This window comes from Crocuta crocuta, unplaced genomic scaffold, assembly GCF_008692635.1.
Source record: "Crocuta crocuta isolate KB4526 unplaced genomic scaffold, BGI_CrCroc_1.0 scaffold24, whole genome shotgun sequence".
NCBI classification, from domain to species: domain Eukaryota; kingdom Metazoa; phylum Chordata; class Mammalia; order Carnivora; family Hyaenidae; genus Crocuta; species Crocuta crocuta.
In genome coordinates this window covers 1,707,389-1,729,918 of record NW_027530974.1, presented here as the reverse complement: position 1 = coordinate 1,729,918, position 22,530 = coordinate 1,707,389, and the positions used below count along the sequence as shown (strand labels likewise).

The following is a 22,530-nucleotide window of genomic DNA, read 5'->3' as shown; positions in this document are numbered from 1 at the left end:
GCCTGGAGAGTGGCGCCTAGAATCACTATGATCTCCCTGGGGTTAGTCCTTGCCACTCATCTGTCTGGTCCCTCTGCCAGCTGCTTACTGGCAACCTCACATTTTTGATTTTTCACTGATTAAACAGAACAAAACAATTTAAGTTTATCTCCTTCATCCACCACTTCCCCTCAACTTTGGAAAAAATGCTGCTTCACTAGGCTGCCCCTCATGTTGCCTCGCAGGAGCTCCTTAACCCACTTCCTCACCCCAGATACTGCTTGCCCCCACTGCTGGGCCCACCCACTCCAGAAACAGCTGCCCCCAGCGCCTCTCTTGCCTTACAGGCTCTCCCTGCCTCCTCCCACACACCTCCCAGATCAACCATTTCCCACACAGGTGTCACAGGCACCTCCTCTTTCTCCTTCTTACTACATTCAAATATTGGAAAGTCCCCAGAACTAGTTGAGTTTTTTTCCTTGTGTCTCCACTATATGTTCTTAGTAATTTCATCCACTCACATGGAACCACCTGGAATAGGGATGCTAATGACTCCTGTCTCACTCTAGAATTACTACTAATTCTAAGGCTCCTACATATATTCACAACATCCCTTGGCTCTCCTTAGTTACACATTCGTTTGGGAGGTGCCAGAAGGAACCTATCATCTTCCCTGTTCTGAGCCAGCTTCCTCATGAAACCAGCCCTGTGGTCCTTGGATCACCCTAAGTATAAATTTAGCTACAATCAGAATAGTCCTTGACTTCTCCTCCTCCTCCCTATGCCTGTGTGGCCAGTCACCTGGCCCAGCACTTTTCTCTCCTACTTCTCCACAAAGTTCTTTCCTCTGCCTTCCAGCCATTGCTAGTTTGTTGCAGTGGCCTATCCACCTGCTCCCCAGGGGCTTTCACCACCAGATGGCGGGCTGTGTTATTTTTCTAAAATTCCAAAGTACTCATATTGGAGCATTGTTTAAAACTATGCATGACTCTCCAAACCATAGATCAAGTTTAGACTCTTCAACCTGCCATAAGGGGCCTCCCCCTGGGTTTCCAACCACATCTATGACAGGGCACCATGCAGACCCACTTGCCTATGCCCTGTGTGGACCTGGTCTTTCTGCTCATGGCTCACTGGCCGGCTATGCATCATGCATCTCCTCTCCTCTTGGGTCTGAAATCCAAGTGAGGGCTTACAGCACCTAGTTTGCATTTTTCATCCCCCAAAGGAAAGGTCTGTATATTTGCTCTTTGAATAAACTCACTTATGGCAGTGTGTAAAGAAGCAGGGAATTTACAGACACACAAAGCTCCCAGGAGGCTCCTACATACTGGAGAGAAGCCTTGCTTTTGAGATGGTGTCACTCTTTCTGTGAGATTCGAGGACAGTAATTTCATTGTCCCAGGCCTTATTTGTTCTGTAAAAGGAAGACTAGTTTGATGCTAACTCATTAGCTGGAAGTCCAACCTTTCCACAGTTCAGTATTTATGACACTGGAGCACTGTGGCCCTGGCATCCATAGGTATTGTTTGTGTTATACTGAAATAAACTCCTTATTAGACTTTTGGGGGGAGGTCCACATTGTTTGACGTTCCAGATTTCTCAAAAGCCTTATGGTGAGAGTGGACGGGACCACCAAGAAGAAGTAGAAGGAGTCATTCTGTTGTCTCCCTGCCAGTCTACTGACATTGCTGTGAGCTAAGACACACCGCAGAGGCCCACTGTGTATCAATGTGTGTGCACGCCAGGGTGTCATGACTATGGATAGATAATGATGGGAGATATGCCACTGACTAGTGTCTGGATGCTGAAAAGGATTGGAGGTGAAGAAATGAGATGAAAGAGGAGGAAAGACAGGAGAAACTAGAAGTAGGCAAAAACAAGGCATTAAAAGTAGTTAACATCTAAAAGCGAGGTTGACGGGATATTCAAGTTCATTTTTACCTATTTGGACAGGACTATTAAACACACACACACAGACACACACTCACCAGCCTAGGTTTATGCCTGCCTCATCTAGATGGCAAAACTCTCAAACTCAAGTAGGGTCAAATTCAAATTTTATTTGTGTCTCTACTCTTTGCTTTACCTAGTTCCTTCTCTCTTTGGGCCTCCCAGTGCTTTGAAGTTTGAATAGCTCTTTCTGGCTCTTGGCCCTTTATTTCCTGAGATGTCTTTAGGTGTAAGGTGAGGTTGTGTGGGCTGGAAGAGGCCTGGAGAAGGCTGGACCCTGTTGCACCTAGGGCTTGCCCATGGGCAGCACACCAGCCTTCAAGAAACTACAACCTTCCTGTACAATCTGTGCAGCTGAAGGTTCCCAAGAGGCTTTGTGATCTGAGGACAGCTGAGAAACTTTAACATTTAACATGACCTATGTCATTATTGTACTTTCTTGGTTGACATTTTCATACATCCTTTGAGACTTAAAACAATTTACATTGGTTTGCGCTGTTCTTTATTTAGAGAGTGGCCTTCACACTTTTTTTTTTTTTAATGTGAGACACTCCCTCATAAACTATTTTTGGAGGAAGCTTAACACAAAACACCCAACAGTAGAGATGCTCAGTTTGAAACAGTCATCCTTTAGTCTCATCCACCCAGCTCTGCTTTCCTCCCACTGTGCCCTAAGAGACTCAAAGGACTCTTCCTAAGGCTTAATGGAGCACAGTTTTAAAACTGCAGAGTGAGGCACTTTGTACTCCCCTGGGAAACAGGAAGACAGAAGATCAGATGATGATGCATCTATTTGTGAATATGAGTCTGTAACAGTATGGTGGTTCCTTAAAAATTTAAACATAAGAGGTACTATATGATCCAGCAATTTCACTTCTGGGTATTTACCCAGAAGAATTAATAGCAGAAACTCAGGTATTCACATACCATTGTTCATATCACTATGCATAATAGCCAAAAAGTGACACAACCCAAGTGTTCATAGATGGATGAATGGATAAACTAAAGGTGTTTTATACATACAAGGGGATATTATTCAGCCTTTAAAAAAAGAAGGAAATTCTGACACATACTGAAACATGGATTAACTTTGGGGACATTATGCTCAGTGAAATAAGCCAGTCACAAAAGGACAAATATACAATCCTGCTTTTGTGAGTTATCTAGAATAGTCAAATTCAGAGACAAAAAGTAGAGTGGTAGCTGTCAGGGGCCAGGGAAGGAATGGGAAGTTAATTTTTAATGGGTTTGCAATTTCAATTTTGTGAAATGAAAAGAGCGTTCTGGATGGTTGGTAGTACAACAGTGTGAATGTACTTAATGTGACAGTGCCTTAAACCAAACATTTGAAAATGGTTATGATAGTAAGTTTTGTTATGTGTATTTTACCATAATTTAAAAAATTTAAAAGCCTCAAATCTGTGCATGATGAACCTTATATCTGGATAGAGTTTTCAATAATTTTGTTTTGCTTAGCTTTGAATTTCTTAAACTTCATATATATGTGTGTGTATATATATATTTGTGTGTGTGTGTGTGTGTGTGTGTGTGTGTGAGAGAGAGAGAGAGAGAGAGAGAGAGAGAGAGAATGACCAGAGGAAGGGCAGAGAGAGGGAGACACAGAATCTGAAGCAGGATCCAGGCTCTGAGCTGTCAGCACAGAGCCCAATGTGGGGCTCGAACCCATGAACTGTAAGTTGTGACCTGACCTGAAGTCAGATGCTTAACTGACTGAGCCACCCAGGTATCCCTGCACACTATCTTTCTCCTGTGGCTTTAAATATTTTTGAGCTAATAACCAACAATCCTAAAATTTGTATGGAACCAGAAAAGACCCAAATAGCCAAAGTAATGTTAATAAAGAAAAACAAAGCTGGAGGCATCACAATTCTGGACTCTAAGCTGAATTATAAAACTATAATCATCAAGACTGTATGGTATTGGCACAAAAACAGACACATAAATCAATGGAATAGAGTAGAGAACCCTGAAATGGGCCCACAAATATATGGCCATCTCATCTTCAACAAAGCTGGAGGAATCTCAAATGGAAAAAAGACAGTCTCTTCAACAAATGGTACTGGGAGAACTGGACAGTGACATGCAGAAGAATGAAACTGTACCACTTTCTTACACCATACACAAAAATAAATTCAAAATGGTTGAAAGACCTAAATGTGAGACAGGAAACCATCAACCCCCTACAGGAGAAAATAGGCAGCAACCTCTTTGACCTTGGCCACACAAGCTTCTAACTGGCATGTCTCCAGAGGCAAGGGAAATAAAAGCAAAAATGAACTATTGGGACCTCATCAAGATAAAAAAATCTTTTGTATAGCAAAGGAAACAATCAACAAAACTAAAAGGCAACCTACGGAAAGGGAAGAGGTATTTGCAAATGACATATCAGATAAATGCTTAATATCCAAAGTCTATAAAGAACTTACTGAACTCACATCCAAAAAACAAATATTCCAGTGAGAAATGGGCAGAAAACATGAATAGACACTTTACCAAAGAAGATATCAAGATGGCTACCAGACACATGAAAAGATGGTCAATATCATCCTCAGGGATATACAAAACCACAATGAGATACTACCTCACACCTGTCAAAATGGCTAAAATTAACAACTCAGGAAACAATAGATGTTGGTGAGGATGTGGAGAAAGGGGAGCCCTCTTGCACTGCTTGTGGGAATGCAAACTGGTGGAGCCACTCCAGAAAACAGTGTGGAGATTCCTCAAAATATTAAAAATAGAACTACCCTATAGCCTAGCAATAGCACTAGTAGGAATTTATCCAAAGGATACAGGAGTGCTGATCGAAGGGGAAGATGTGCCCTAATGTTTCCAGCAGTGCTATCAACCATGGCCAAATATGGGAAGAACTCAAATTTACATCGACTGATGAATAGATAAAGAAGATATGGTTTATATATACAATGGAATACTATTTGGCAATGAAAAAGAATGAAATCTTGCCATTTGCAACCATGTGGATGAAAATAGAGGGTATTATGCTAAGTGAGATAAGTCAGGCAGAGAAAGACAGATATATGATTTAACTCATATGTGGAATTTGAGAAACAGAACAGATGAACGTAGGGGAAAGGAAGTAAAAGTAAGATAAAAACAGAGAGGGAGGCAAACCATAAGAGATTCTTAAATACAGAGAACAAACTGAGGTTTGAAGGAGGGGTGATGGAGAGGGGATGGGCATTGAGGAGGGTGCTTTTTGGGATGAACTCTGGGTGATTTACTGTATGTTAACTAGAATTTAAATTAAAAAAATAAATATAAATAAATAAAATTCCAACTGCCTTCAAAATAAAATAAAATGAAATAAAACTTTTGAGGTAAAAACATACATGCATATAAAAAAAGGATAAAATAATAGAAAAAAGCAGATTGCAGAGCTATGGTACTATAGATGACTTATCCCTTTGTTTCCCAAAATGTTTTCAATTATAATGGCAAAGCAACTCAAGTAGATACGTGGATGAACTTCAATATTGTATTGAATAGTACCCCAGTCACAAATCACCCCTACTTATTAAATAAGGTTTGTTGAGATCTTATAATAATTTGCTAGACTTATATTAACAATAGTAAGCTGTAATAACTGTATTTTAAAGTTTACTTGTTTTGAAAGGGAGAAAGAGAGAAAGAATGGGCGAAGGGCAGAGAGAGAGAGAGTCAGAGGATCTTATGTGGGCTCTGCGCTGACAGCAGAGAGCCCAATTGGCGGGGCGGGGGGTGGGGGAGCTCACTCAAAAACTGTGAGATCATGACCTGAGCTGAAGTTGGATAATTAACCGACCAAGCACCCAGGCAGTAAAGCTTCTCTTGGAGGGCATCTTTTCATACATTCCATGTGTATGATGGATGGACCCTGCTGCTCCTTCTCTGGGAGCATCTGGCCTACAGCTGCCATGAGATGTAGCAGCTGTACCCACGTGAACATCTCAGTAACAAAAGCAGACAAAAGCATCAGTGTATTAGAGCAAAATTGCATCTTTGATAAAACTGTAATTCTATTTCACCAAAAGGCAAAGGATTTCAATTTTGTTTTATTTTAAACTTTTGTTAAAAACCTACTTAAAACTGAAATGCAGTTATCTAAATGAACTTGTAAATGTGTATTTTTAGCATGTGATGATGTGTAGTGAAAGAATGCCACACAAATTTGAACTTCTATCTTCTGGAGTTATTTAGAGGGAATATATAATCTGCTCCAAAGAGGGTTATATGTGACCTTCTGTACAAATGAAGTAATGAGTCATGCTTTAAGGAAGTAGTTCTTAGCCTCTTTGTGTTTTAGGTTTCTTTGATGATCTGGTGGAAGTGTCCCAGAGCATTACCCTTTGCATAACCTTTGACACATAATATCAAGAATATGAACACTTCCCCTGCAGTGTGATGGTGGAGCCCAGTTGTAGTTTCCCCAAGGTTCTGTTCTCCATTCACTGGAGGACGGAGGCTTTGGGCTGGGAATGGGAGACAAAACAGGAAAAACCTTAATTCTCATTCTGACTTGCCATTTAAATTACAATCTGGTCTGTAAAATTTGTAGTGAAATATTTTCCTTTGTATTTCTGCACTTTCTCCTCTTCCCTGAGGCCATGTTAGATTGAATTCCAAAGACTTATTTTTTCTTTTCTTTCTGCCTCCTGTTATCATGCCTTTTGGATATGAATAACTCTGCTCCACTGGTTTTCAGCAGGGGCAACCGTGTCCCATTGGAAGACATGTGGCAATATCTGGAGAGACTTTGGGTTGTCATAATTGAGAAAGTGCTAGTGGCATCTAGTGAGGAGAGGTCATGGATGTTGCTACACATCCTAAAACGCACAGAGAGCCCCTTCAATGACGGACCATGTGGCCTCAAATGTCAGTAATGCTGTGGTTGGGAAAGACTGTGCTAGACAATTCAATCAAATTCCTTTTCATATAGGAATCTTCTTAATTTCAGTACAGAGATTTGTTTGGAGGTCACTCTTTGGGGAATTAGAAGGCAGTGTTCAAAGCAGTTGGTGGTGTTTTCTATTAACAGACCTTTTTGTTTAAACAAAGATGGGCATCTTCACCAAGATTTCCACTCACTTCTCAATGAAGTTAATGAACACAGCACACAGTGCTTTCTCAGAACTACCAACAGCCTTTGGAGAAAAAGTGTGTAATTTCCTTTCAGTAAGTGGTGTTCACACATTAGTGAAAAGGAAGATAACAGAGAAACTACAGAAGAGCAGAGAATGATGTACAGATATTCCGTGACTTGCAGTGGGGTTATGTCCCGGTAAACCCATCATAAAGTGAAAATATCCTAAAACTTAAAGTACATTTAATATACCTAATGTATCAAACATTATAGCTTAGCCTAGCCTACCTTAAAAGTGCTACAAATACTCTGTGCTTAGGCTACAATTGTGCAAAATCATCTACACAAAGCCCATTTTAGTGTTAATGATCTCGTGGAATTTATTAAATACTGTACTAGAAGTGAAAAACAGAATAGTTGTGTAGGTACAGATTGGTTGTAAGCATACAGTTGTCGACCCTGGTGACCATGTGGCTTCCTGGGATACTGCTGCCCGGTGTCATGAGAGAGGATCGTCCCATGTATCGCTAGCCTGGGAGAAGTTCAAAATTCCCAATACGATTTCTACTGAATGCATATCACTTCTGCACACTGTAAAGTAAAATCATAAGCCAGCGCATTGTAAGTTTGGGGTTATCTGTAAAACTCCACTGCCTTAAAATTGTGCTTAGAAATACACTTTTATAATTATAATTTTGAATTTTAGTATTGCTTCTGAATTACGTCTTTCTTTTTTTATTGTTTTTTTATATATCTCTCTCTGGTGTCACTCTCAGTATGTCCATCCTCCTGCACCCACACCTGCTTCTCCCCCTTGCCCTCCGGCCCCCCACCCTGCTGTAGAAGTCAGAAGCTCAGCCATCCGGAGTCCTCCCTGGTCTTACCTCTGGTGGTGCAGCTTTTCTTGGATGCTTGGCTTCCATATCTGAAAACACATGATGAGTGAGAAGATGGAAGCCAATTGTCAAGCTCTTTATATCTGAAAGCAAATTATCATGGGAGAGTTCTCTGTAGATTTTATAGGTCCCTCCCGATTTGGCCTCAGAATTAATTTTCAGCAATCATTCTTTGCCATTGCATTCTCCCTAACCCCTACCCTGAAATCACACACACACACACACACACACACACACACACACACACACACACACACACACAGACCTATTCCAATCCATTCCCAGAAGACCTTCCCTTCCTTACTCTCTGTTCTAAGTTACCATGACCATCCAGATCTAAAATGCTGTTTCCCTCTTTGTCCAGTTGGAGACCTATATTTTTAAATGATCACATCCTGCTATGAAGCCTTTGAGTCATTCCACAAATGTGTTTCAGACACTGTGATGGTTGATACTGTTGACACAAAAATGAGTGTAGGAGAGTGAGGCCATCACCAGTCTGGTGAGGGAGACAGAAGTCAGTGGAGTCCATATGGAGTATAAGTTTGGGACAGGAACATTCTTGGGGTTGGAGGAGCATAGGTGCTGCGATCCATTTTCTCATAACACCTTGAAAGTCCCTCTATGTACTTTCGACCTCTGTCATCAGGCTCTGAGTCACCTCAAGTCAGATATTGTGTCTTCAACTTGGTGCCAAGCACCTAGCACAGTGACAGGCAGATAGTAGATGGTTATACTTTTTTGTTAATTGGGTTAATGAATCTTGAAACGCAGCATAACCTGTGCAAGTATTTATGGTAGAAACGTGGTAAGAGGTGGGGGAAAGTGTTTTCAAAGTTGTGGAAACTTTTACAGAATAGAGCCCAACTCAGCATTTGGTCTGTGTAAGGAATCCTCTCAGAGCTCCCTGAGGCAGATCTAGAGAGGCTGTCCTTTGCTAAGGACACCGAAGAGTCACAGAAAAGACAAGTAGGTGTGTCACACAATGGCAGTGTGAGATGCTAGGTTTGGGGGTCTCTGAGTCAAGAAGGAAAGAGGGACTGTGCCTGGCTGGGGCGTAGTCTTCTCGGGTTTAGCCCTGTGACTCGGTTATCAGAGGCCTGTTTGTGTGTGCTTGCCAGATCTCCAGGCCAGCAACGCAATTCCGTTATTTGTCTTGGGCCTGTAAGGTCATGAAATAGTGATTTTCGAAAAATACTTAAATCTCCTCCCTTCAGGACAGTGCCAGGAAATCCCCGAAAAAAATCCTTCCTCTTTGGGACCCTGTTTATCTTTTATCTGGGAGGACCCTTAAAGGTCAACCAGATATGGAAATATTTTTCAGATACTGCAATTTTCTTAAAATAATAAGATGGGAAAGATTTTGATGGACAAAAATAACTTACTTAAAAACATCTCAATTTAAAAAAAATTTTTAAGTGTTTTTATTTTTGAGAGAGAGAGAAAGACAGCATGAGCAGGGGAGGGGCAGAGAGATAGGGAGACACAGAATCTGAAGCATGCTCCAGGCTCTGAGCTGTCAGCACAGAGCCCGATATGGGCCTCAAACCCATGAGCAGTGAGATCATAATCTGAGCCGAAGTTGGATGCTCAACCGACTGAGCCACTTACACACCCCATCTGGATGTCTTCTTTGGAAAAGTGTATATCCCTGTATTTTGCCCATTTCTTTCACTGGATTATTTGTTTTTTGGGTGTTGAGTTTGATAAGTTCTTTATAGATTTTGGATGCTAACCCTTTATCTGATCTGTCATTTGCAAATATCTTCTCCCATTCTGTTGGTTACCTTTTAGTTGCGCGGATTCTTTCCTTTGCTGCACAGAAGGTTTTAATTTTGATGAGGTCCCAGTAGTTCATTATTGCTTTTGTTCCCCTTGCCTCTGGAGACATGTTGAGTAAGAAGTTGCTGTGACTGAGGTCAAAGAGGTTTTTGCCTGCTCTCTTCTCAAGGATTTTGATGGCTTCCTGTCTTATGTTTAGGTCTTTCATCAATTTTGCTCCTTTTTAATGAATCACTGAGTTCTCTAATTCTTATATAGTGCTCATTTGCCTTAGTTTCCGTCTTTTTTTTCTGCTTCATTATTCTCCATAAGTTTGTCCTCTATATTGCGAATTCGCTGCTCTACTTCATCCATCCTTGACACTGTGGCATCCATTCGAGATTGCATCTCAGTTACAGCATTTTAATTTTGTCCTGGCAAGATTTTATTTCTCTTATCTCTGCGGAAAGGAATTCTATGCTTTTTTTCAACCCCAGCTAGTATTCTTATTATTGTGATTCTAAATTCTGGTTCAGACATCTTGCTTGTATCTGTGTTGATTAAATCCCTGGCTATCATTTCTTCCTGTTCTTTCTTTTGAAGTGAATTTCTTTGTTTCAGCATTTGCAAGAAAAATAATGAGTAAAATAAAAATAAAGAAAATAAAATAAATTAATTAAATTAAAATTTAACAACAACACAGAAAAATCAAATAAAGGATGCTAGATCCTAGGTGTCTTTTGGTCTGGTTGTTGAAAAAAGCTTGATAGAATAGAGACAAAAGGAAAAGAAAAGGGAAAAAGAGAAAAAAAGGAAAACGTTTGAAAATTTTAAAAAATGAATACAGTAAAATAGAATAAAATGAAATGATGAAAATAAAATAGAATTTTAAAAATTTTCCAAAAAAGTAAGAAAAATTTTAAAAAATTTGTGATCTTTTATAAAAATGGAAAATAAAAATAAATATTTTCTTTTTCTGTATTGAAGAATAAGAACAGAAAAAAAAATTGAATAGATGGACCAGTGAACAGAATGAAATATGAATGAAATTATGTCCAGTTTCCCCTCGAAGTCAAACTGTGAAACACTTTATAGTCCATAAACTACATAGGGAGAGAGATTTGTAGTGTTCCTTTAGAGTGCAGTTTGTACTCCATTCTTCACTAGATGCCACTGCTTAGTTTACTGAGGTGGAACATGTGGCACATAGAGTGAGTGCACATGCATGGGAGGGGTGAAAATGGTGTTACCCAGGTACCCAGTCTCTAGTATCAGAACTCTGTGCACCCTTTTTTTGTCTCCTGTTTCTGTCCATGACCACCCCATCAACCTGCCAGGTGGCACTTCCTTCTGAGTTTTATCCCAGATGGAGCTGTGTTTCCAAACCCCTCACTTCTGAGGGCCCTGTGGCTTTGACCTCCTCTGACCCTCTGGAGGAATGTCTTGCTGAGCAATGGCTGGGTGTCAACTAGTCCCCAGGAACTTTTGTCCAACCATGCTGCTGCAGATGTCCAGAGACTATGGCTGGCTGCCAGTCCAACCCAGAAAAGGTTCACCGGATTGTGTGGCAGCAGCATTTCAGGAATTATGGTAAATCACAACACATATCTGGTGCCAGACTTCACCCTGAACATCCTTGTTCCAACACCAGCAAACGTGGCTGTTCTGTGGGATCCGCTGGTACCTTTTCCTGTGGGAAGGCCACACAGCTTCTACCAAATGTCCTCTCAACAGGAGAACTGCCTCTCTCTGTGTGGCCTGAGGACTCCTCAGACCTTGCTGTCTGCTCCTGGGAATTCACTCTTCCCACCAGAGCTCCGCCAGGTATCTCTGTAGTTTCAGACTCTGTGTTTCACTGTTTATAGAGGCTTAATGGAACTTAAAGCCTCTCCTTTCTCCCTTTCTTGTTAAGTCCCTTTTGGATGTTTCCACTCTTTCTCTTTTTCTCCAGCTGCTTTTGGGGGGCGGGGGGAGTGCTTTTTCTGTACTCTTCCCTCTGTCTCCTTTCTCTGTCTGCAAGCAAAAACAACTCTCTACCCTCTGCAGCTTCTCTCTCCCCCAGTTCTGCTCTCCACACCACATACCTGCTGAGTTCTATAGTTCACGTTGTGCAGATTGTTGTGTTAATTCTCAGATCAGTTTCCTAGGTGTGCAAGATGGTGTGGTGTTGATCTAGCTACATTTCAGGGATGAGAGAAGCCAAAAAACCTTCCATGCTTTTCTGCCATCTTGGTCTCGAGTCCCAGTGGTGCATATTTGTTGTCTTAAGACTGATGGTTCTACAATTCTGAGCTCAGGAAAAAGGCGTTACTATTTTTAAGACTGTTAAGTCTAACATTAACCCTTTTCTGCACTCCCCTTTCAATGTGATAAAGGATGGGATCAAAAGCTTGGATTTGGCCTCCATCAACCTAATATACATATTACTCAAAGGTATAAAAATATAAAATATATTTAAATACATTTTTAAGCTTTCTAGTTGTATTTTTATGATATAACTGGACAACTTTTCAAGATGGAAGGATCTTTGGCCAACAATATCTTTTCTTACCAGAACCTTTTCCCCAAAGGCCTGAATATTAGTTGACGACCCTCTAGAAGAAATACTTTTTTTTAAAGTTTATTTTATTTATTTTGAGAGAGAGAGAGCAAGCACATGAGCGGGGAAGGGGCAGAGAGACAGGGAGAGCGAGAATCCCAAGCAAGCTCCGTGCACTGTCAGCATGGAACTCCACAGAGGGCTGGATCTCAAGAACCATGAAATCATGACCTGAGCTGAAATCAAGAGTCCCATGCTCAACCAACTGAGCCACCCAGGTGCCCCTTGGAGAAATCCTTTTTTTTAGTTTATTTATGTACTTTGAGAGGGAGAGAGAGAGCACATACAAGCAGGGAAGGGGCAGAGAGAGAATCCCAAGTAGGTGCACTATCAGTGCAGAATATGATAAAGGGCTTGAACTCACAAGCCATGAGATCATGACCTGAGCTGAAGTTGGACGCTTAACCAACTGAGCAACCCAGGTGACCTTAGAAATACTTTTTAATTGGAAGATCTATGCGGGTGTTTTTTTATGCAGCTTCTCAAAAGAGGAATGAAAGCACAATTGCTTCTGAAACTAATATCTCTCTATATTTGACACTGTATTCACTCTCTCACCTGGTAATATTTGATGTGGGAACAATAGTACTTTGTACTCAACACTAAGGTGTACTGATGAAGATTTTATATTTATCAGCATAGAGACATAGAGGTAAAAACTGTCTTATCTGTCCCTGAGGGGTTCTTCCAGTTAGATGTGTTATTTTGGGGGGTAAACTATGTTCATTTTCCAGTAATCTAATTATGATTTCCTTCTTTTTTTTTTTTTTTAGAAGAAAGAAACAGTATATATGATACTTAAGCCAGATACATTAAAAATGGAGTGGCGGAGTTGGTTAAGCATCCAACTTTGGCTCAGGTCATGATCTTGCAATTTGTGGGTTTGAGACCTGTGTTGGGCTCTGTGCTGACAGCTCAGAGGCTGGAGGCTGCTTAAGATTCTGTGTCTCCCTCTCTCTCTGCCCCTCCCCTGCTCATACTCCATCTCCCCTTGCCTCAGAAATAAACATTAAAAAATATTTTAAAACAGGGTATATACACAGACCCAAACTCCAGACCTAGGGCTGCCCTACACATAGGAAGACATAATATCATTCTGCCTCCTGGTGACAATACCCATCTGGCCATGGTAAGCCCTAAGCGGTGAGTCTGAGTGTCTGTGGATTCCATCCTGAGCTCATTTCTCTAAATCCATCCATGACACAGCATTCGAGGACTTTCCAACTTTGGGTTATTACAAATAGTGCTAGATGAATACCACTGCCTGTCTTTTGTGGAACATGTGTATGCATTTCTACTGGGTATCCAATTACTGGTAAGGACATGTTTTGATGAAGCTAAGAAGAGAGTGTGCCAAAAATGTAAGGGCACTATTCTTTATTTTGAAGTGAGGGGCTTGTTCAAGGCCCAGTAATCATTGAACAAGAGTCTTAGAAAAGAGAGTAGGGATTGATCTAGGAAGTGTTTCTCAAATATTAACGTGTCTAAAAATTGTTATAGGCTGATTTGTGTTCCCCAAAGTTTGTACATTGAAGTCCTTACTTCCCTGTACTCAGAATGTGACCGTATTTGGAGATGGGGTCTTTAAAGAAGTAGTTAAGTGAAAAGGAAGTCATTAGGGTGGGCCTTAAGCCAATATGGCTGATGTCCTTATTGGAAAATTTGGACATAGATACAAAGGAAGAACCATGTGAAGACCCAGAGTGAAGACGGCCATCTACAGGCCAAGGAGAGAGGCCTCAGAAGAAACCAACTTTGTTGACACCTTGACCTTGGATTTCTAACCCCCCAAATTACCAGAAAATAAAATTTCTGTTGTTTAAGCCACTCAGTCTGTGCTACCTTGTTATGGCTGTCCTTGCAATCTTGTTTAAATGCAGACTCTGTTCGGTAGGTGTGGGTGTTGACTTAAGGTTTTTATTTGTAACAAGATTGCACATAATACAGATGTTTCTGGCCCAAGGATCTAAAATACAAGTGAGGAACTTAGCTTAGACAGAAAGAGATACCTTCCTTTTCTCTAACAGGAAAGGAAGAGAGTTTAGGAGTGCAAAGTAAACTTGTGGGTGGGAGGTAGAGGATCAGCTGCTGGCAAACTGGCTCAGCAGAGCCAAAGGTGATGTGTATGTGTTGGGTGGGGGAGGTGGAAGCCCTGAATAATGATGTTTGCTGGTTCCTGTGGTATAAACACTCTCTCCATGGCTGACTTTAATTACTAAGAGTTTAACAACTGGCTTGCAAAGTTCTGGAAGTTTGAGGATGGCCTCTCACCATAGGTAGGGTCAGCTCCAGCTCACGGCTGTCTAGGATGTTGACACAGGCCTGCCTGAATTTCCCTGCCTTCTCTCAGGGACCAGAATGTGCTTCGCTTGTGGGGTCACAGGTGAGATCTGTCATGGCTACTTGAAGAAAATTAGTAACTGGAACTAGAGCCGATGCCCCATGACTTGTCATTGAACAGAAACACTGACTGGGGCTCTGGGTAAGGGGAAGAGCAGATGCAAGTGGAAGCCCCTCTCTCTCCATTCCTTCTTCCCTATGGACACTCAGAATGAATGACAGCTCCTGGCCGACCAGGCTGACTCCAGGGCAGGCAGCTAGCGTGCATGTGAGGGCAAATGGGAGATGCCAGAAGCTATGCTTCTGTAATCTCCATTTCCGCTCTAAGCTCTCAGGAAGAGCCCACCCTTCCTGCGCAGATAATCCTTGATTTTCTTCTCTTTGGTAGTCAGAGATCTGAGCTGCGATCTTTGTCTCCCTTTTGTCAGACTGCCCTCTGACTCACAGTAATGTGAGTAAATGTAACAGTTGGTTATAAGAATTTTAAAATTAAATATTTCAGATTAAATATTTTAAATGAGTTTAGGGAAAAATAGTTCTTTTTTTAAAAACTCTGCTGGCCTCCATTGTTTTGTAGCTGTTTTACTCTTGTGTCCCTAGGACAGGGAAAACATGAGAATTTGGGAAGAGTCTTGGTGTGTATATAAGAAGAAAAATATCTGTGTCTTGGACCAGAACATCCCACGTAGTTGCACAGGGGGTGTGGGTGCTGGGAGACAGGTGGGGGATAATACGTGTGTGCATGGGCACATGAGGTTGTCATATGGATTCTAGGATTTAACTCTGTTTTTCCAGGTGGAAAAAGCAATAACATCTGAGAAGTTCAGAGCCTGGACAAATCTGGAAAAGCTGACTAAAGAAAGTTCAAGTTTTCCTTCCCAGATCAAAGGTGGAGGAGAGTAACAGCTTGGAGTCTTTTTTTCTGAAGTTTAAGACTTGTATTGTCAAAGGAAGCCAAGGCCAACTTTCCTGGAATGTTAACTAAGAAGTGTGTGTCCAAGGTTGTGCACAGAGACCTTGCAAGGGAACCAGTGAGAAGGGCACAGAGGCGGCGGCTCTGCTCAGGACTGCCTTCGCCGCAGAACAGAACCCAGACTTTGCAGACCATCCTTTTCTTCTCTTCCTCAGACACCCACAAAACTGGCAGCATTTTGTTCTGTAGTGGGTTCTCTTCTAAGGCACAGTTCCTGTCCATACCCTTTTCTTCCCTTCTGCCTTCCTTGCCTTGATTTAAATCTTGAGTGACCAAATCAGTGTAGTGGTTTGAATGGCAAAATAATGTGTGTGTGCACTTGGGTGGTTTGTGAACATTTGTTGGGAGAATTCCACAGCTGCTTGAGTAACTGAGGCTTCGGATGTGTGATGTTTAGGCTGATGCTTGTATTGGAATATTTGAGGTGTCCTTGAGTGGTTCTGCCTGCCCTTTATAACCTGGGATGGCTCCCCTCTCAGGCTGCACTTACTATTTGTAATGTTCTTGGAGCATCTCAGGGATCCCCGGACCAGTCCTCTGCTCTTCTGTCCTGCGATCACCTCAGAGGTCTGCTGCCCGCTCCTGCCAGTGCCCAGGTCCTGTGGCTCGCAAAGCCAGAGATCTTGACATGTTAACCCTGCAGCTGCCCAGGGTCTGTCTCTTCAACAATTGAGGCATTGTCCATCAGTGTCTTCTTTAGTGTCACACAGACATCCCTGTGTGTTCCACATCTGAGTCCCTTGTGGAAGTAACTCAGGTACAGGTCCAAGGCTTAGCAATGAGCTTCAGGACTAGGCTAGGAGGTAGAACCGTGAAGCAGATGCCTGCAGCTGTCTCCATCTCTGTCCCCTGGAAGCACACATAAAACTCTGCCTAGTTCTCCTGAAGCCCCCAAGGAAACCCTCACATGCTCACCAGCTCCTGGGAACAATGGCCGATGTTATCACACATGCTCTGATGTGACTCAGGCATATGCCTTGCTAAAGAAAAGACCTCCCTACATAAAAGTATTTTTTTTTATTACAAAAGAATATGTGTCGTGGCAGAATTTTGGACTATAAAAAATATGAATAAAATTTAAGTTGTCCACAGATCTGTGGCCACGCAATGAAGAAGTTCTCAGGCTGAGCGGACGTGCAGGGCTGTCTCTGGGAGAGAGCAGGCCTGCACACGTAGCCTTTATTTCCTATCTCATTAGATAGAAGTATCAAGGAAGATCACAGCATGGAAAGAGAGCACAGAGGATCTTTAGACATTAAACAGATATGCACCTGGTGGCTACGTGGAGGCATGCAGGGAGCACGTGTAGTTTCAAGGAGTGTCAGGGAGTTACAGTGAGTTTTGTATCTTAACTGTCCCCTGGGGGATCATGGGGCTCTTTATCTCAGAATGCTATCACCTTTGACAGCCTTGGAATCAGAAGTTTGCTGATGGTGCAGCTATCTGCATTCACCTCCAGGACTTCTAATACATTCTCTAGAAATAATTCCACACAAATCCACACCCAGTGATCACCACTGTTGATGCTGAGATGTGTGTGTGTGTGTGTGTGTGTGTGTGTGTGTGTGTGTGTGTGTGTGTATGTATCCCCTTCCTTGGGGAAGGATACTGAAAAGACATGACTGCCAGTTGACCTGTGAGCTAGACCCACAGCTCTCAGAGGATCCCCTGTCCTAGGAATGTGGGTTTCACTTGCCTTTCCCACTCCCAGAGGCTGCTGCAAGGACACAGTTTTGAGATAGCCATGTGGTATGGAAAATACCTGCACAGTGTATGTGACTGAACTCAGTTAAGGTCTCTTTATAAGCTTTTTAAGATTTGGTCTGTGGGTGCTGGGATCCATTCATCTTCCTGCCACCCAAGACAAGCCATGCTTAATAAAACTGCCACCTACCTACCAACCTGGAGTGACCTGCCTTTTTCTTCAGTCTCTGCCTGCCCTCTGAGCATGGAGCTGGTTTCACATTGTTCCAAGGAAGCTCCCAGGAGGGTTTCCAACCAACATATGCATGGAATTATAAACTTATAAACACAAGTTAAACTTTCACACGTTAATCATAGACTTCTATAACCCCTACTTACTATGAACCTTCCTCAAGGTAATTATCTGTACATATCGTCAATTTTGATATGCGTACACCTAATTCCATTATTTGTGTCCATATTTCTTGTGATCTATTTACTTGTAGACAATTTGGGTAATTAAAATTATTTACATTACATGCGCTGCTATATACTGTAGTATTGCTCATTCCTTAATTATTTTAAAGGAAGTCTTCCTAAATATAATACTGTTGAGATAAAAGTTGGACATATGTTAAGGCTTCTTCCAAATTGGTCTCCAAAAAGTGCTGATTTACATTCCCACTTACGCCTTCACTGACTGCTGCCTGACTCTTTTTATGACTTGGACAGAATCATGGTTGCTCCTGCTTCTGCTTTGGAGTCACAGTTGATTGGCCTATTATCTGAGCCATTTCCTTACAGCTCTTATTAAAATCTACCAAGCTAGACTATGTTCCCTCTTAAAGAGACCACAACCATTTTAGGGACTGTGCTTTCTAAATTGTACTGGGGGAAAAAATTAATCCACAGGACTGGAAAACAGGCATCTACAAATTTTAATTTCAATTTGTCCTCTAAAAATTATTTTACAATCTTATTAAGGTATAATGGGTATAGTGGACTTCACATCGTTGACATGTACAATTGGATAAGTTGTGATATTGAAGGTGCTGGTCAAACCATCACCATGATCAAGATAATCAGCATATCCATCACACACTAAAGGCTCCTGTCACACCTTTCAATCCTTCTCTCCCATCCCTCCTTGCCCTATCTTCCCCACATACCCTCAGATTCAGACAACCACTACTCTGCTTTCTGTCACTATAGGTTAATTTGAATTTTATAGAGTGTTATGTAAATGGAATCATACAGCATGTACTTTTTGGGTATGGCTCCTATCACTCAGCACAATTATTTTGAGATATATGGATTTCATCCATATAGTGTGCATCAATAGTTCATTTTTAAATTACTCAGTTATATCCCATTATATGGATACGTTATAATTTGCTTCCATTCATCTATTGTTGAATATTTGGGTTGTTGCAAAGATTTTAACTATTACAAATGAAATTGCAGTGGTCATTTATATGCAAAGTCTTTGTATGAACATATGCATTTGTTTCCCTTGTGTGAATACATAGGAGTGTGAATAGCTGAGTCATATGGCAGGTTGAAGTTTTGAAGAAACTGCAAAATTGTTTTCCAAGATAATTGTACCCAGTAGATCAAATGAGAGTTCAAGATGATCTGTATCCTCACGCCTACTTGATATGATCAGTGTTGTTAATTTTAACCATTCTAATTGGTGTATAATGTTAGTTCATTGAGGTTTTAGTTTGCATTCCCTAATGATTAATGATGTTCAACACTTTTTCATGTATCCATTTCCAATCCATACATGTTCTCTGGTGAGATATCTTTTTAAATCTCTCCCCCATATTTTATTATTTTGTTGGGAGAGGTTATTTGCCTATTGCATTTTGAGCATTGTTACAGATACCAAGTTCGTTATCAGATGCATGACTTGCAAATACTTTCACACAGCTTGTGACTTGAGTTTTCATTTTGATAACAGTGTCTTTCAAAGAGGAGTTCTTAAGTTTAAAGAAGTCCAATTTATTCAACTTTTTTTGGTTTATGTATTATGCTTTATCTAAGAACTTGTTGCCTAAGTCAAAGTCAGAGGGAATGTCTCTTAAGTTTCTTCTAGAAATGTTATCCTATAGCATTTTAGGTTTTGGCCTATGATCCATTTTGAGCTCCTTTTACATGTATTGAAAAGAGCTTTCTTTCTCCACTGAACTGCATTTGCACCTTTTTCACAAATCAGCTGATCGTATATACATGGCTCTATTTCTGGACTATAATTGATTTCATTGATGTAATGTCTATCTTGATGCCAATGCCACAATACTTGATTATTGTATCTTAATAAGTTTTCAGGTAGTAGTAAGTCCTCCAATTTTATTCTTAAAAATTTTTTTAATGTTTATTTTTGAGAGAGAGCATGTGTGTATGAGCAGGGGAGGGGCAGAAAGAGAGGAAGACAGAAGATCTGAGCAGGTTCTGTGCTGACGGCAGAGAGCCCAATGCGGGGCTTGAACTCAGGAACCATGAGATGATGACCTGACCTGAGCCGAAGTCAGATGCTTAACAGACTGAGCCACCCAGGTGCCCCTCCAGTTTTATTCCTATTTTTCAAAATTGTTTTGGCTATGTTGGGTACTCTGCATTTTCCTATAAATTTGAGAATTAGACTCTGCTGACCTTTGGGCTGTTGTTTTCATACGTGTTATGAACCCCACAATACATTGTTATTATTTTAAAGACATTTAAAATATTATTGAAAATACTATCTTTTAAAGACATTTAAGAAATAAGAAAAATTGTCATATATTTATCTGATAGTTGTTTCCAGTGCTCTTCTTTTTTGGGCAGATCCTTATTCCTTTATTATTTTTCTTCTGCCTGCCTGAAGGAATTACTTTCACACGTCTTGACGTGCAGGGTTGGCTGGTGATGAAAACTTTCAGGTTTTGTATGTCTGAAAAAGTCTTTGTGTCACCTTCATTTTTGAAAGATATTTTTGAAACGTGCGGAGTTCTCTTTTTTCTCTCAGTGTTTTAAAAATGTTTCTCCACTGTATTCGTGCTTGCATTTTTTCCCAAGAAAGCTCTGATATCATCTTCATCTCTGTTTTTTTGTGCCTTTTTCTTTGATCACTTTTAAGATTTTCTTTTTGTCACGGTTTTGAGCAGTTTGAGTACGCAGTATGATGATGAGCAGTTTGAGTATGCAGTATGATGATGAAGTGAATAAAAACTTACGGTGTTAAAACTCAACAATACAAATACAACCTAATTTGAAAATGAGCAAAGTATTTGAATGGGTTTTTTCCTGAAGAAGATATACAAAGAGCGAGTAAGCACATGGAGAGATAAAAGATGCTCAGCATCAATAGTCATCAAGGAACTACAACTGTAACGATAATATTACCCCATTTTCACACCTTCTAAAATGAAAAAAAGACAGACAGTAGATATAGAGAAACTGAAACCCATGTACACTGATAGTAATAAAATTTTGTAGCTGCTTTGAAAAATACTTTGGCAGTTTTTCAGAAAGTTAAATTTGGAGTTACTGTATGATCTAACAATTCCACTCCAGGTATAGACCCAGGAGAAATGAAAACATATATCTGGATAAAACCTTCTATGTGAATGCTCATAGTGGCATCATTCATAACAGACAAAAGAGAGGAAAAACCCAAATGTCTACCAATTGATGAAAGAATAAATAAAATGGATAACACATACACACACACATACACAGTGTTATTATATCATCAGTCATTAAAAGAAGTATAGATCATTGTTACCTTGAACCAGTGAAGATCAACCTGAGAAAACTGTGCTAAGTGAAAGAACACAGTCACAAAAGCCTATATTATGTATGATTCTATCTACATGAAAATCCCACAATAGGCAAATCTAAGCAAAATGGATTAGTTGTTGCCAGGGGCTGCGGGAAGAGGGAACAGAGAAAATCAGTAATGGGAATGGTGTTTCTTTTTGAGGTGATAGAATGTTCTGGAGTTAGACAGTGGTTATAGTTGTACAACTTTGTGACAGACTAAGAACCACTGCATTGTATGCTTTTAAAGAGTGAATATTATGATATGTTAATAGGTCTCAATAACGCTGTTATATTTTAAAAAGGGAGGCACCTAGGGTGTGAAATTTACGAAGGCACCCTGTCAGGGTTACATACGTACAGGGGTTAACCCCTAAGAGTGTGTGCCTCTTGAAATTTAGTTACCTGGCTTGCCTCCCCCACCAATTCAGTCCCTCAGGAGAATTCACTAATTCAGGTTCATTTGAAATAAGAGAAATCTGGTGAAGGACAAGGTTTCTGGGAAAACCTCTCTGCTTCAGAAAGTAATTTAATCTGTTATTTCTCCGGACATCATCACATCAACAAGAAAGGCTTCTAATTGCTGGGGTCTCCCGTCACTGGCCACGAGGGATGGGAAGAGTGTGGGCATCTGATGACCTTTTCAACAACCGAATCGACCATCCACAAGTCCACCAGCCTCAGAACCCCCATGTTGCTGAGGCAGTCCGACTCGGTAGATCTGTTCCCATCACTTTGCAGGTGAATAGTAGCGTTGCATACACACTGGCAAACACCAGTAGGAGCAAGGGCTCGGAGCTTCTAGAAGGTAGGACGCCTGGCTTCTGTGTCTGGATTCAGGACAGCTAATTAGTGTGGGATCTTGGGCGGATACTTTATTTTAGCTCACCCTTTCATCTGTGTAAGATGAGGGGTGTGGAGGGGCGCCTGGGTGGCTTAGTCGGTTGAGCGTCCGACTTTCGCTTAGGTCATGATCTCGCGGTTCGTGGGTTCGAGCCCCGCGTCGGGCTCTGTGCTGACTGCCAGCTCAGAGCCTGGAGCCTGTTTCAGTCTGTGACCCCCTCTCTCTCTGACCCTCCCCTGCTCGCGCTCTCTCTCTCTCCTAGAAATAAATAAAACATTAAAAAAAATTAAAAAAAAAAAGATGAGGGGTGTGGAATAAAGACCCACGGGCCTTCTTACTCCAAAATCGGAGCCTGTCAAGAGCTCCTGGAAGCACTTGCTTCCGGAAGTAGAGAAGCCCAGGCGAAGTTCTGTGGCCCGTCGCTCACGTCCCCGCGGTGTTGTCCACTTGCGAGCCAGCGCAGCGGGTCCAGCCTGGCTCACCTCTCCGTTGCAGAGCGCTTTTCCTTTCACAATCGGCTTAGGGGGCTTCCCGCCCTTCCAGGGACCCCCGTGCGGGCCCACTCGCGAGGCGGGGCCGGGAGCTGGGGGAGGGGGCATC

General features: G+C 41.4%; 1 protein-coding gene across 1 annotated transcript in view; it reads left to right on the top strand.

Moving 5' to 3' along the window:
- Positions 1-22,530, top strand: part of SERPINB9 (serpin family B member 9) — a 65,590-nt gene that overhangs the window by 29,493 nt on the left and 13,567 nt on the right. The window lies entirely within an intron of this gene.